Source organism: Epinephelus moara, chromosome 7, assembly GCF_006386435.1.
Source record: "Epinephelus moara isolate mb chromosome 7, YSFRI_EMoa_1.0, whole genome shotgun sequence".
NCBI classification, from domain to species: Eukaryota; Metazoa; Chordata; class Actinopteri; order Perciformes; family Serranidae; genus Epinephelus; species Epinephelus moara.
The window spans coordinates 8,870,326-8,887,360 of record NC_065512.1 but is presented as its reverse complement, the minus strand read 5'-3'; the positions used below and the strand labels follow the sequence as shown (position 1 = coordinate 8,887,360).

At 42.1% G+C, this 17,035-nt stretch overlaps 1 long non-coding RNA gene across 1 annotated transcript in view; it reads left to right on the top strand.

Annotated features, from left to right (window-relative positions):
• Positions 1 to 15,920, top strand: part of LOC126393249 (uncharacterized) — a 49,684-nt gene extending 33,764 nt beyond the window's left edge. Inside the window, exon 3 of the long non-coding RNA XR_007570248.1 lies at positions 15,840 to 15,920. This is a non-coding gene — a long non-coding RNA (uncharacterized LOC126393249). The remainder of the gene's footprint in view (positions 1 to 15,839) is intronic.
• The last annotated feature ends 1,115 nt before the right edge of the window (positions 15,921 to 17,035 follow it).

Sequence of the window (17,035 nt, the reverse complement as noted above, 5' to 3'; positions counted from 1 at the left end):
AAGTCTTCAGTAGCTGGTGTTTTTCTCATTTACTCTGACTGCGTTGAGTTTTTCTCTGAATTTCTGGAAAAGGATTCATGTGGTGCACAATGTCCTCTATTTCACAGTATTTTGTTGGGATGGATGTTCCTGTTGTGTTGCTATATGTGATGCAGCACATCTATTATGTCCATGGTTACTCTAAGGTTCTTCTGAGAATACGGCAACGGGCTACATTACAATGGCTCAGTAGAGCAGAAACACAATGAAGAGAACACGGGGCGTGTCAAGGTGAGATGAAGACGTCTGAAGTGGTGTGATTCCCACATTGACACCCGGAGTGTTACAGCATGTTGCGTACCTCATGAGCAATAATGTGACGCTGTAATGGGCTGGTGAAGGTGAGGAGATTTCCCCCCTGACACTGCACAATCTGTTAGGGATGCAGAACTTTCCTCTAAACTGTAGCTCGTAAAACATTGTTCTAATGCAACACAAAACACATTTTGCTTTATCTTCCATCCATTACTTCAAATATTATTTGTTACTCACCACCTGACACCAGTTTGAGCTAAAAGCTGGAATTTTACATCTTCAAAGGTGCACATAAATGTCTCTACAAGCAACCCATTTGCCTAAGTGCAGCACAGGGAAGCGTAGTTTAAGATTTAAAAGACTATAAGTAGCCTATAATATGTATTAACAGACCTTACTTAATTCTATCTTGTTTTTAATGGTCATATCAGTTTTGGGAATAAGTTCAGAGTGGGTTTGAAACATATACATGTTTTTGACATTATTCTTCAGTTTAAAGGGACAGTTCACCTTGAACAATACAAATTTTTCCTCTCACCTGAAGTGCTATTTATCAATCTAGATAGTCTTGGTGTGAGTTGCCGAGCGTTGGCGATATCGGCCGTAGAGATGTCTGCCCTCTTTTGAATATAATGGAGCTAGATGGCGCTGGGCTTGTAGTGCTCAGAGCCAAACAAGTACATCTGAAAAACTTCACAGCAGTGTCTCTGCAGAAATCATGACCTTGTTACACAAGGTAACATACAGACTTTCAGACCAGAAAAACTTTTTCATAGCTCTAAGAACCCCCTCCTTTTTGTTGTGTCAGCAACGCAAGAACCAGGAACGACTGTTGTTCTTCAAACGGCAGTTTGAGGGACTTTTTTGCTCCTTTCAGAAAGTAGGTACTCTCCCAGCAGAAGAGAAACTTAAGTGACATATGTATACTGTCATTGGTCGAATACATGAGCCAATGCAGCAATGGCAAGCACCATATTGTAAACATCTGTTAGCCATGTAAACAAAATACAAACAGCTGGTGACAACCCTAAAAAGGAGGAAAACATGGACAGATGGGCCACCAGTGAAGACTTTACTGAGTATACCTGTGTGCAATGGGGGAAATGCAACATGATTTTCACTTGCTGAAGCACAATAAAAGAATCTTCAATAACATGATGTTGCTACGCCAACCATCACCCTACGTCACTTCAGAGTTCCTATTGGTGACAGAATGCAAATAGAAAAAAGGCTCTTGAAGATCTGTAGTTCTTGTGGGAGCTCCTCAGTGGGCAGTTCCTCTTAAGGAATATTCCCAGAACAGTTCAGTCTGAAAACACTTCTTGTTGTGAGCATTTCCACGTAGGATCATGTTTCTTTCTACCGAACTACACCTGCCGACCGCATCACCATGCAGAAGGAAGCGTGCATCTACTGCTAGCTCACCTAGCACCACTGAGCTAGTTAGAATTACAGCTCAGCTGAAGAGGACGCCATTTATATTACATCTTGCGCTTCACAAGCACCTTGTCCATGAGTAGATGCACTCTTCCTTCTGTGTGGTGATATGGTCTTCAGTTGTAGTTGGGGAGAAAGAAAATAGTTCCTACATGAAACTGCTCACAACAAGGTCTGTGGATTATCTTGAGTTTGCAGGTCCTGATTTCTGGAAAGAGACATTGTTGTTGAGTTTTTAAGCTGTATTTTTGTGGGCTTTGAGCACCACAAACCAACTCAACTCAACCAAAGTGCTATAAAAAAGGAATAAAAACACATACATAAGAGGCAACATAACTGTCAGATACCCACATTTAGAGACACACCATACACAGGCACGCATCAAAGAAAACCACATCAGGAGGACTCAAATGCAAATGAATACAAGTACTCAAAGGACTTAAATGAGTCAATGGTGGGGGCAGATCTGATTGGGAGGGGGATGCTGTTTCACATTTTGGGGGCAGACACAGAGAAGGCATGATCACCACTGAGCTTAAGTCTGGAGCGTTGGACATCCAGGACCCCCAAGTCAGGGCGTCAAATAGGGGGTAAGAAGGTCTGCGATGTAGGATGGGGCCAAGTGCCATCTAGTTTCATTATATTGGAGAGAAGGCGTAAAGCTCTACCACCGATATCTCCAACACTCAGCAACTCACACTAAAACGATCTAGACTGATAAACAGCTCTACAGGTTAGAGGGAAAATATGTGTTTTTGATCTTGGGGTGAACTGTCCCTTTAAGTTTGAATTATCAGTATTTAAAATGCAAAGCTTAGCCCTAATAAATCATTAAGTTATCATAATTACCACAGATAATTACAGGATATCCCTCTAATATGTATTTTCATAACTGGCAACTTCAGTATAGCGCATATAATGGAATATACACAACATTTAGGCGGCCGAACATTACACCCATACTGCATGTGACTGTTTAACATCTCATTACAAAACCCAGGGAATTAATCTGCAGCTACAACAGCCTCCACTCTTCTGGGGAAGACTTCTCACAAGATTCTGGAACCCGCCTGCAGGGATTTGCTCTCTTTCAGCCACAAGAGCATTAGCGAGGTCGGGCACTGGTGTTGGGTGATAAGGCCTGGTTTTCTATGGGCTTTAGATCGGGGCTCTTTGAGGAAGTTCCTCTGCACCAAACTCTGAAATACATTTATGAAGAGCCTTCCCCAGACCTTTGCCACAAAGTCAGGCAGCATATTTTTGTCTAAACTATCACGGGAAGCTGCAGCATTAAGATGTCTGTGAAAGCCAAAACCACTGAATACAGCCTTGCATCAAATATAAGCAAAGCAAAAGCAATGAATGTCCACATAGTTCTGATCGAACAGGGTATATTTTTTAAGCTATATACATCTATTGTTTCATATACTTGAAAATGCAACCACTGCAAAGCATTAATGGACCTGTGAACGAATGCGGTATACTCATAGTTGTACATTGGATGTTATGGGATCCACAGAGGCCCTCTCTCTGCTTGTAAGTGGATTTTCTGTGTGCTCCATTTTTGTGAGGATTGTTTATTGGCAGCCCTCACCGTCTCAGCAGTTCCAGCTGTGATAGATGAGCCAGGTGGCACGCTCCATCCTCCGGTTGGAGAGAGAGGGAGGAAGAGAGGGAGAGAACTGCTGCTCCATCATTTCTCATGACCTTACATGCCTGATTATGCTGCTGCAGATCCCCGCCTGCCATCACTCTAACAAAGCAGCCTCATTTGCATAAACGCACTTAATGATCACATTTTCTCATCAAGGTACTGTAAACTCTTGGACGGTTTTTCGGCAGAGCTGACTTGACTTGACCAGCGGTTTGATCTCTGTGTGTTTTGTTGTGCACTAAATGGCCGGGGATGCACGTGGAATGCTTAATGCGCTATCAGAAAAGCCAACGCCGGCTACAAGATGTGATTAAGATGAAGAACTTGAGAGAGGCGTCTTGGATGACAAAGTGGTTGGGTTTTTGCCGATTCCTCCTCTACGGCTGCTGACTGGCTGTCGGGTAGAGCCTGGCCTGTGAGATCAGATAACTGCAGGGAGGAGAGAGTCTGCCAATCAACAGCCGCCACAGACACTTTGTTGTGCAGGGATGTGATACTACAGAGCTGGAGATTGTATACGGAGGTCAGGCTTTCCTTAGGGAATGCCTGCTTCATAAATATATAGACTTACATGCGTTAATATGGATTTACACCATGGCAACAGACCTAGAGGACTGATAATTGGCTGAATGTGTGTGTTATTTTCAGACGACCTCTCAGCTCTGATACAGCTTCCTCATCAGCGTTCTAAATTAACACTCATGGTTGGAAACGCTGCTGGATTGTTTCCCTGTTACTAGAGTGCAGCTTATATTAATTCTAAAGGACAGTCCACAACACCAAATGCCTCTGCAGCCGTGTCATCAAAACATTACAATTATATACTTAAATTTTGCAACCGATATAATGTTGGGCAGATTAAATTTATAATTAACACAATAAGGACACGTTTTTAATGAACCGGATTTCATTTGTTTTCCCTTCGATATCTGCTCGTGGCAACTAAAGCGTGATTAATGTAAGATCCAAAATTGGCTATGAATAATAGTTGTTTGTTGTTGTGCATATTATTATGTAGGACTGAGGAATGAATTATTATGATAATTCTGTTTATTGCCAGTGGAAATATTGTATTGTTTGGGTGTTTGGGTAGTGGGTTAATGTTTTAATATATGTGTATGTTAAGACTTTGTTTCTACATGTGCAGATATTTAAGTAAATCATGGTGCTTGCAGAACATAAATGTGATTAGATAGTATAGAAGACAAGCGACAAACCCCAGGGTGCAAAAATAAAGCCAATGAGGAAGTGCCAGTTCTTTGAAGGGCCACTTGGGACTGGCACTGGCTTCGTCAGTCCCCACAGACCCCCATGATGAAATGCCCACCTTTACAGCAGATATAAACATGTTTACAGCCTGGTACAAAAAGCTGTTTTGGTCTCTAAAGCTAATTCCGACATTCATAAATGTACAAAGGCTTGTAGAATACATCCTGTGGATGTGCCAGGATGCATCAGCAGTATCTTGGGGTCATTGGGTGTTTTAGGTCTTTTCAAACATCAAACACTCTCACCTAGGCAACCCCAGCAGCAGTAGACCACGGTTGCTCTCTATGTCTACTGATGATATTCTTAAAGGCCCTCCTTTCAGCCAGCCCCACTATCCCCAGCTTTGTGAGAGTGACTGGCCTGCAGAGCCTCGACATCCCACCTCGACAGGCTTGCAGCGGGTGTTCCAGCCTTGCCTCCTACACTGCTCCGTCAGCTCCTGGTACTTGGCAAGCTTTCGCTCTTGGGCTTCATCCATCTGCTCCTCCCAGGGTACAGTGAGTTCTACCATGACCACTTGTTTGGTGGAATCAGAAAAGATGACCATGCCTGGACAGAGGGTTGTCGAGGCAATGTTTGAACGCTTGATGTCTGAATTTAATATAGCTCACCTGTTTACGGTTTATTTTGGCTTGCAGCTACACATAATTAAGGGTGGGGCCACTTTGAGTGACAGGCTGTCAGTGGATAGCATCCTCGGCTTCTAGACCAGATGCCCTCACTCCTCAACAGCTCTGAAAATCCAAGATGGTGACAGCCGAAATGCTGAACTTGAGGCTTAAAGCAGGCTTTTTTTGACCTGGGGGGTCAGTCTCCAATAGAAGAAAGTCAGCTGAGCTAAGAAAGGAAAAATGGGGCATAATGTTGGAAATTTCCAAATGCTCCCTTTTTGAGTAAAGCTCAGTGGGATTTACCTTGTGGATGAAAGATTAGAACTTGAATGGACATGGATGTCAATAACAGTGTTGTGCTCCAGGAAGCACAGATAAGGCTAGATAGCTTGCAAATTATTTTTTCCCGGGGGGGGTGTATGTTGCCTGGGACTGGTGTTTTCCCAAGGGTTTCTGAAAGATAGACAGTCAGTCTTAGAGAGAGGCAACATTTTATCCACCACATGTCCAGCGACAGGCTTTATTAGTCCTTTGTCACTTGTAGCCTGCAGCTGTCCATGATTAAAATCTAGTTTTGGTTGGCCATCCTCCGTGGCCGCAGAGAGCTTACCTTTAGTGGTGTGTATTTCCTGGACCTTAATGTTGTTGTGCTGTTGGTCACTGGTGTTTCAGGAGATTTAAGGTTGGGTTTTTCAGTCAACAGTCAACTAAAGAGTAGCAAAATCAAGCCATAGACTGACATGCTCAACTGATCCAAAAGATTCTTGGCATTTAATCGATTAACAGTTATCCGTTCACATTCCAAATCTGCATTCACATGTAGAAAGCTGTTCATAGAGATTAGCTGAATTGACCGGCACATGGTAGAGGAAGTCTTGGCCCAGATATCTGCTGGCTACACTGAATCTCCCAAAATATTGGCCCTCACCCCCAGAGGCTTATCGTCGTCTTACTAATGGCTGATGGGATTATTTCCAGCTGCTGAATGTAAACGTTGGGGGATGTGACTGATTGTTGGATTCAGAACAGTAGGGTGGTTTATTGGAAAATAAATTAATGTCATGTGTTACTGTTTTTTGGTTTTGTATTCCTGTTACTGAATATTGGAATACGTGATGCAGAGGGACCTGGGCAGAAGGCGAAGCTCTTGATTTACTGGTCCATCTCCGTTCCAACCCTTATCAGTGGTCACAAGCTCTGGTGAGTGAATGAAAAAATGAGATCACAGATACAAGCCGCTCAAATGAATGCTCACATTTCCTCCAGAAGGGGCTGGGCTCAGTCTGGGAGAGAGGGTGAGGAGCTCAGAAATCCAGAGGGAGATCAGAGTAAGGCCGCTGCTCCTTCGCATCGAAAGGGGTCAGTTGAGGTGGTTGGGGCATTTGATCAGGATGCCTCCAGGGCACCTCCCATTATAGGTTTTCTGGGCACATCCAACTGGTGGGAGGCTCCGGGGTAGATCCAGATCCATCTCATATGACCTGGGAACGCCTTGGGGAACGGGAAGACTTTGCCCCCGTGACCTGGTCCTGGGCAGATAAAAATGCATGGGCGGATGGAATATGAGTTGAAACACAAGGGATTTGTGGTTGAAGTTTGATTTTGCCCCTATGATTTATGTTTCTATGGTAATGTTAAGCTTAAAACTGGAAGCAAGTAGGAATGGGCATGAGTACTCAAGTACTCATTTGGAAGTCAGTATTCTGTCAGCGTATAGAGTACTTAGCCCTGCCCTTCCCACATATGAATATGACTTTTCATGAAACTCCTCAGTATTGGATATTAGCTGCTGCTGTGTTAGCTCATGCCACCAGGCAGACGGTGAACTGACTCTGGGGAAAGCGGATCAGAGACAGTATCTCAGTGCTGCGGCTAATCGATGTTACGTTAACGGCTGCGAGAGAAAGATGGCTGATTTTTCGCATGTTAGCTTTCAATTGGTTTAATAGACAAGTTGAAGCCTTGTTTTTACTTTACTTATTACTCCCTGCCAACAGTAATTCGTTACACTACTCATTATATTACTTTTCCGTTACACCCCATTAAATTGGTAATTGCGTATATCCCTAACATTCTTATGTGTGCCACTGTGTGAGTTTTTCTGTTGCCTGTGACTGATATTTTCCCACTCATGGAGCAACATTTCATCCACCACATATCCAGCCACAAGCTGCATCACTTCCTTGTAGCTGCAGCTGTCCACGATTAGAATCCAGTTTTGGTTGTTATTATTTGTTTGTTTGTTCTGTTGTCAGTCGTAGTAGCCAAGGTGTTTCAGACCGGAAATTTGAGGATGTGTTTTTCGCAGTGGAGTTTTAGTCTGACTTCCCGCAGCAGCATTGTTCATGTCATCTTTCAAATCAAAATGATGCAAAGGCAACCTTTCCAACGAGCTTGCTGCTTCTGACGTTCCTGCGCAGTGCAATGATGATACAAAAATGAGTCAGCTGATGTGATTTTTGTATTGTAAGTCAGTAGTGATGTGATAATGAGTTGTCGATTTTGGAGTAACTGTACTATTATTACTGACATTTTATCAGTAATTAGTTACACTGCTCATTACTGGAAAAAGTAATATTATTACTGTATCACGTTACTGCCCAACACTGTTGCTGGCGAATTTCCTACTCTTATGTTTGATTTTTTTTTCCCTCTGTAATAAATTAATGCAAGCACTCAAATATGGAAGTTACTTAAAATGCGCATCCCTAGAGGCAGGTCAGGACATGTTTGCTTTTCAGTATTTATCATAGACCACAATCTTTCTCTACCCTTAAAGTGTTTTAGTAGTCTGAAGGTGTGAGACAGGACACAAAGTCTCCAGTGACCTTTGGTCCTCCACCATCCACTGCGACCACCATCCTGCAACATAACACTTACTTGATTGAAAAGATGTTGCCAGTGTGCATTATCCATGTTGTAGTGCAGTTGTTGTTTCTTTCTGTCACTCGCCTGTCTCACACAACAGACACACCCCCATTTTCACCTTTCTTAATTAACTATATCTTTATTGATCGATCGAGGCTTCCACAGCTTCATTAGGAGCTTTCCTCTTTATTGACATGAAGCCTGGGGGACTGAATCAATGAATAAATACAAAACCCCCCTTTTCTGCCTGTATATTCACGTCGTCTTATTGAAACCTGTTATGTCCACATCAATAATTCAGATGGCATCTCTGACATCACCCTGGAAAAGACATTATGTTCGACGCCAGCTGCTGGCTTTAACACTGATATATACTAACTGGTGACAAGGTGACAGCCAAACGGAGGTCTGAAACCGTCATCTTAACTCTAGCAGAAAGATATGAGCTTTTATCAGAATCATCAAAACCAATGGAGCGCAGCTTATTTGACACAGCTCCAGGCACGATTGTAGGATTAGAGACAAACAAGACAGCTTACAGTTGTTGTAATTATTGGAATTATTTGTTTTGTATATATTTGTTTTGGATTTTATGCACTTGTATTTAAGCACTCGGATAGATAGATAGATTTATTGACAATAATAAAATACACTTGTAACTGATTCATCTGAAGACAGTTATTGCATACATCTCCATCTGTCAGAATCAAAGAGACATAAAACAGAACGCTGTTTATTAACCATGTCTTCAACCATGTCTTCAAAGCAAGTAATTATTATACAGGCCAACAGTGCACGAGGATTCATAGTGCTACATGTATGGCACAATACACATATTGTACTATTGAACCACAGGTGGCAGTAACACACCAAGATACGCAGCATGTGCCAATAAAGCCATAGAAGAAGAAGACTGCAGGCGTGTAAACATGAATGTAAACAATGCCGGACTTAAGATACACCAAAAAATTAGCTTTGCAAATGTTTTAGGAGGAAGGTAATGAGTTGAACACATTTGTCGGTGCTCTGGGATACACAAAGTGCATTTTGGTGAGTCGCACATAATGTAAACACAACTTTGGTTTGTTTACAAGAAAACTCCAGAGGGCACCTTTAATGAGCAGCAGCGAGGTGTGCGGCAAGTGCTTTGGGGACTCTTTGCCCTGGGTCTTGCCTCACGGGCTACATACAGGTTGCCCTGCCTAATTGGTGAAGGTTGTTGGGGGAGTATGCAGCCTGAAATTAAGACCTGCAGACACAACTGGCGTCGCAGTTTGTTCTGGATTTCCAAGGGGCGTCATCTGCGGCCGTGAAACAAAATGCCTTTGGACGCAATTACAGGGCTGGCCCTAGATTTCTGAGGGCATCTCTGCGGGATTTGGGGGGCCCCACTGACTGTAAACTGTGTATTGTAAATATGTGCAATATGGCGGACTCTGATGACAAGGACCCATTTTCTAAAGACCTGTTTCCACCAAACACTTTCAGTATGGTACCTTTGGAACCAAAAGTAACCCTTCAGACATGGTACCTAGACCCTAGCGTTTTCACCGCACACTACCTTTAAATGCGGGCGGGGTTATTGTCACTCACTGCTCCGTCCAGCACTCACTGTATTTCCTGAAACAGAGGGAAGCCTGCATGTCATTTATCGTCCACAGAACAAGGCTACAACGTTTTCAGAACAAAATAAAACAGGCTGCAGTGAGAGTCTCTCTCCCCGTGGGATATTCAAAAATAGCAAGTTTGTGCAGTTAGTCCTTCTCAGGCAAGCTCAGGGGTTTAGTGTCGCTGTAGCCCACAGGAACAACGCTCCAGGACGCTTTTTCTTTTGCTCCGAGTGAGGCTTAGAATATATGCCCTTCACATAATATGTATAAATGTTTGAAGATCCACTTATTACCAACAGTGTATGTCATATAAAAACTAAAATAATGGTCAAAGTTGTCACAGTGAAATTTAAGGTGTGTTGATTGAGACACATCACCTCATGCATTGAGTAACATTACAAGTTAACGTTCCACCTTAAAAGTCGCCAGCAGTCGGCCCAGTGAATGAAGTTATCTTTGTCTGACTCAAAACACCCTTTATTTTATAGTTACAGTTTACTAATAAAACTCTCCACGGTATGAACAGTGGTTACATGAGCCTCAAAACCAGACACAACTCAGCCCTGAGCTGAGTGACCGTCCTCTACTGACCAATCAGACTGCAGTGTTCACAGCTCCACCTTTTAGTACCAGATCTGTGTGCTAGGTACCCCAACAGAGGGGGGACCAAACATGGGGACGGTAGGGGTAATGGTTCCACTGGTACCATCCACAAATTTTCACAGTGGAAACGGAAAGAAGGCGTACCGAACTGAACTGTACCGTACTGCTCGGTGGAAACAGGGCTTATGTAGATATAAACGTCTCATTCCAAGGTGACAAAAACATTTCAATTTTTATTTTCATGTGATTATACACTAAAGAAAACATACTTATTATATTAAACTCCATTTCTGCCAATATATCCCCCAAAATCCTGTACACTGAAACTTCGAGTTTTTAAGTGTCACCACCTTTGTGCGGTGGAACTGCCTGACTGGTTTTTCATATTGAGGGAACTTTGGCAGTGATAAAAGTTGAATCAGCAGTGTGTAACGGCAGCAAGAGTATAGATCTGTAAGTGAAAATGGTCCTCACTGGGTGACTTGTTTATCAGTGCATTATATACCTCAGTGACAGGTCTGAGTGAAAATGTGCCATTTGAAGGGAAGACAGTCTGGAGCGTTTCCTTTAATGTTATATTGAGATATGTTATCCAACACTTCATATAATGCAAGCTACTGCCTTATGGCATTTATTTAAAATAGGCCGGTGTTATTTATTATACGCGTGAGCAGTGTAGAGGACTTTGAGTCTATTGAGATTTCAGCACGCTCCAGTGTGGTTCATTGCATTTTGAGACAGCAGTACTGAGGTTTTGCTTTCCTTATTATCAAGGTGATGACACGGTTCCTCTGCTGTCAAGTATTCCGTTAGCCAGTGTTTGTGCCAGGAGCTGCAGCGGTGTGCCACACTGTAGTTTATTTGTTGAACAAATGTCAAGAGCAGGTTCAGGAGAAAACTAAAGATTTGATCTGTTTTTATTCAAAACATTTTGTCAGCAGTGAAGGTGAATATATTAGAAAAATAGTGTAAGGCTGAATCTGGGTCATGGGTAGAGTATGTCTTACTAAAGGAGGAGTATAAATCATTGAGGAAATCCATTTTGTTTAAGAATCTTAAATTTGTGTTTGTAATAGATATTGATGGGCTTTTCATCTGTAGTGTTGCTGAAAAAAACTACCAAAGTGATCATTGATATCCAGAGTGAGAACAGCAGCGGAGTAAATACAGGCTTTGTTTGTTAGAACAAAATGTATTATTGAAGGTTTTGTCAAGATTCTCATGTTTGCACTGGCTGAGACGTTTCAAAACAAAGGTCTTTGAGCTTGTTGGATGTTTTCTTGTTAGTGATGAATGCCAATAAGTTATCAGTCTCCACAACACATTGATTATGCACCAGCCCAGTCACTAGAGGAAAATGATGGCATTGTACGTTTCTGCAAACCATGGATATATGTATGATAACAACATTTATAAAGAGACGTATATGAGCTGATTTTGTCACTGGGAGTTAGAGGAGGGAATCACCAGAGGACTCACGATACGATATTATTGCAATATCGCGATATGCTGAGTATTGCGATATAATATATTGCGATTTATTACCTTTTTCCCAACTGCAGATTATTTCCCCAAAGGAAAACTTTATCAACATCAGTTTTACCTCATAAGATGAAGTTTTCAGTCTGTTCACCCGACTTTAATCATTTCTATTGCAGCAATATGTATCAGGCGCCCAAATCCCAGAATTATTGTCAGGCTTTTAAAATGCTGGAGAAAATGACGTCTGTCTGGATTTCCACATCGTCTCACTCTGTACCTGACAGACGCTGGACAGCAGACACTCTGGGTGAAGTAAAGACCAAGTTTCACTCAGGCAGAAGCTGGAAATTCCCACCCGGCACGTTGTAGTGACCTTGGTGTTCTCCTGCGGTCACAATCAGAAAAACCCACAAAAACTTTATATCACTAAGTTGCATTCATCCAGCAGCATTTGGCAATTTAAAGGAGCAGTACGACATTTTGGTAACACTGTCAGAAAACCTGCCAGAAATGCTGCAAAGACCTTACAGACTGAACTGTTTGCAGATTTAACGCCCTCTAAGAGGCCAGATTAAACATGTGAGCAAAACACTTCACATGCAGGTGTCCCGCTAACTGAATGACAACACCCATGTTAGAAGTGTTGTCTGTGACAACAACAATCCCCTATTCTTGTGCTGCATTCATCAGGAGGTCTGTGATGTTTGCTCCAGTGTGAGTTTCATGTACTGCTCTAGTTTGGAGAACGTGAAACAGCAGTTTCCATTTTTCTGTGAGATAATGTGCCGTTATAGTCACATATGAATCCACTGACCTTTGAGATCAGGCGTCACAAGTTAACGCCACCCTTCCTGCTGTACTCAAAGATTCCTCAGCTTTCTTCTTCGCTCTCTCAGAGTTGGATGGAAGGTTTGTCGAGCTAAGTGCGTCCAGTGTTGGTTGATTTTTCAGTGGAGCAGGTTTAGCGTTAGCTTGGCCGTCAGCGGTTAACACTTTCTCTGGATGGTGGAGTGTGAGGTGAGCCCTCATGTTCGTAGTATTCCCACAGTATTCTCATGTGACACTGCTTGCAAATCATGTGTCATATCAAAGTCCATCTTTCCTTCCGTGTTAAAAAAATCCAAAATTAATCCAGATGTTTAATTTAAACATCGTTGGTATGATTCTGATTTCTTTCTCCGTTGCCTCCATCTTTGTTTCGATTAACTTCCTGCCAAATGCTGCTGACTGAGACCTTTGCTGACCTCACCTGGAAAAATCAGCACCATCTAGTGGACCAAAAAAGCAATTGATTTTATTATGGTTATTCTAGGACCAGAAGTTGTCGTAAAATGTGTATTTGCAAAAGTTAATGATGTTTATGATAAAAGACCGATACTTGCCGTTGGTGTATCGATACAATGTCGCCATGCAAAATATTGCGATACTATGTTGTATCGATTCTTTTCCCGGGGTGGAGAGCATGACAACTAGTTAAGATGCCTGCCAAGCTGCAGGCCAAAAGAACGAGTCATCCCTGTGTCTCAAGCTGCTTTTTTAATTCAGGCGATTATTTTTTGTATTACAAATTTTCTGATATTCAGTGTTTAAACTTCCAAATGGGGCTTCATCTAATTAAATATTCACTTTTTCCATTGATTTCCGGAACAGAAATCTGATCTAGATCTGAATATGTATTATAGATGTTTTCTTGGTCTGAAAGAAGACGTATTATGAAAGCAAAAAATCCTAACACTTCTTAATTGACACAAAATAAAAAGACCTGGATGTTTTTGTTTTCACTTGTAGTATCTCCCAGTTAATTAAAATATTAAAGCACAGACATTGAGCTCTAACTGGGGCTGTGGCTGAATATTTCACGCTGTAATTAAATTGAAGGAAGATTTAGATTTCGTCCAGGTATGAAAATGATGTCAGCTGAAGAAAATGTTGCCAACACATCCCTCAGGGACTTTAAGGTGAGCTGTGCAAAGCGCCATCTGTGCTGGTGAAGCAACGATGATCAGCGTTCATAGGTGTTAAAGAATAATATGGCAGCAATCTGGTTCTTTTCCTGACAAACCCAACAGCTAGAAGACGCCTCCGCTTCTTCTGTTAATTTTGTATATAAACTGGAATATACGAAATCTGCTTTAACTAACATCATGTCCTTCAAACGGGAACTTTCTGGTGTCCTTTCTTCCTTTATTATTCATTCATAGTTTCACAACTCGAATCAGATCTAGGTGGACTTGTTCCCTCTTAACTCCTTTGAGATATGGCTTATGGAGAAAGCCACTACGTTATAAATAAATCTCGATTTGACAGCTTTGTTTCTTTGGTCTCGCTTTTTACTTGTTTTTATGTCCAGTTCCCCTCAGGGTTTGTGGCCACTTTCCAAACCGCTGCAAATTAATCACAGAGTGTCATGTAGAAGCAATTCTGATGTGAGCTGTAATTTCCTTTTTTCCCCCCCTAAAACGTTTATGCCCGTCATAATCTGGGTTATTAAAATGTACAAGAGAAATACAAATTAATTCAGATGTAAATGCTAAATAGGAAAATGTTCTGCTGTGAGTGGAAATGGTTCATGTGCTTTCAGTGTCTGGGCAGAGATGCTTACAAACTTTGCTTTGACTAATCTGTGCACTGTTTGAACAAAGGCTTGCTGTACAAGGTGTTAATGCTTGTCTTTGGAGTTTTAGCGACAACATGCAGAGATTCATATTTACCGTTTTGATTTGTTGAGTGGGAGAGCATTGATTGTTTTCACACCTAGCAGTTGCTAGGTTGCTAAAATTGGATGTGCTTTGTGGGTGGACACAGGACAGAGCTGCGGGCCCCACAAACTAATCAATTCTTACCGTCCATATGGCTGAATATAAAATGAAAGCCGTTAAGGCGTTCTTATGATGTATACTGAACTGACAGATGGGACCAAAAATGTAAAGGTATACTTCAAGTTTTTTGAAGTGGGGTTGAATGAGGTTCTTGTATATATGTAGTTAATACTGTACTATAATTAATGTGTCACCTACAGCAGATGGCAGTCAGCACACCCCCAGTTTTGAGAAGCAGACAGGAGTATTGCCTGTGCCATGCCATTGTTCCAACAGTCCAAAATTCCAAAGCCCTGTTAGTCAGAAAAATGTCCCACTGGACTGAAAGCCCACTTCTCTGACAGCCCATTATCCACAAAACAAAAGGCCATTGCTCTAAAGTCCTGTTTCCTCAAAAATACAAACTCCCTGCAGTTAGTTTCACCTTCCCAGCAGCGTTTGAGCCACCAAACCTGTTTTTCTTTCTTTTCACTTACCCATTCCTGCTTTTCCAACAGGTTTTGTGCTCCAAATGTGGGTGCTTTAAGCAAGAATATTAACCATGTGGTTTTTGTGCCTAGACCTGACCACATGTACCCCACAGCATTGTTGAGAATAACATTTCCACATAGCCACTACAAAATAAAGTACAAATGCAACATAGTTTACAGAACTGTATAATGCGTATATTTTTCTGGCAATTGAGCTGTCAAACTGCAGAGAGTGTGTTTTCAGAGGAATGGGAAGCAATGAGTGTTTGTTTTTGAGATATCGAGCTGTCAGAGAAATAGGCTTTCAGTCCAGTGTGACATTTTTCACTTGAACTGAACTTGAGAATTTTGGGTCGTCTGAACAATTGGCACCATGGAGGTTAAGCCATGTACTGCTGACAGTGAGGGTTATCAGCAAAATTTATTTTAACCACCCTAAAAAAAAAATCAATATCAGTCAGAATTTCAGTATTCCTACACATAAGTGCAGCTGGGCCACACTCTGTTTAACGCCACAGGTCAGACTGACTGAAACAATCTTTCTACTGATTTCAAAGATGGTGCGTGCCTGTGTTTATATTGGCTGTTTTTTATTAAATGTGTTTGACTGTGAAAAGTAATGCACCAGTATTTGTACATATCCCACACAATCATAAGCCAGTAATTCATGTGTAACCCATGTGTTTTGGAAGGCTGCAATCACGTGATCAATGTGCTTACAGGAGTAAAGGAAGCAGCCCTGAGCGGTCCAGGCAGAAAGCAAGTTGGGATGGTGGGTGATTCACAAAACAAAGGACTTTGCCCCAGGACACCGGTGTTGGGAACTGTGTGAACATAGAGTGAACTTTGACTTATTTAAGGTAAGTCCTCAACATATTTCTTTTCCCAAACCTAACCACAGTAACTTTACTTACCTAAACCTAGCCTCCTAAACTTAATTATGTGACTTTACCTTAAGGATGTTATTCATGGAGCCCTAATTCATAGGTTATTATACAAACAATTCTGTGAGGATATGTTGCTTTTATTCTGGGCTGTTCAAATAAAGAAATGAAAGCAGCTGTGGCTAGTTGCACTGAATATAGACATCAACACATCACATGCTAGACTGAGACAGTTCTGTGTTTGCATTGAACATTCCTCTCAAGAGGATTATGTAAACCTGCCACTAAACAAGCCAGAGAGACACTTGCTGAAGGGCAAGGGCTAAATACCTACAAATAGATAAAATGTCTTACCAAACAACGAATAAAGGGTGAAGCCCTGGCATCTTCTGATTCAGAAAGATCCTGAAGTTGTGTTGTAACCAAGTCCCACTCATGGCAGCAGTAGTTGTCTGGGTTTGGGAGCACTGGATTACAGTTTATGCAGTTTCCACTCTTTTTTTTTTTCATTTAGTCTCCCTCTGCTTAAGTTTTTCTTCTGTAAACTCTGGTTCACAAAGGTATCTTTTTTTTCTCCACTTGGTTGTCGCTGCAGTGTAACACAGTACACAGCTGAGCTCATGTGTAAGAATACAAAAGTTCATGGTTGAGAAAATGTAACGCCTTAAGGCCCTGACACACCAAGCTGACGGTTGGCCATCGACCAAAGTCGGGCAGTCGGTGAGCGTCTGTCAGCCCAGTTTTTGCGGTGTGTCCTGCACCGTCGGCACTTTGGCGTCGGCGGCTTTTCGGCCGATTGAGCATATTGAATCGGCGGCGGAGCTTGTCAGTGAGAGAGGTCACTCTGATTGGCTGTTCAGGTTTTATTTCCTCACCCCTGTAGCGAGTGAATCTGCCTGTAGTGAAACCAGGGCTTACCGGTGCTTCCTCCTCAGGCTCCACTTCACTCAGCTGCCCCACAGACCCGCTGCTTCTTCTCACTTTAACCTGAATAACAAACCGGAGCTAGCTGGGAGCGGCTAGCGGAGCGTTAG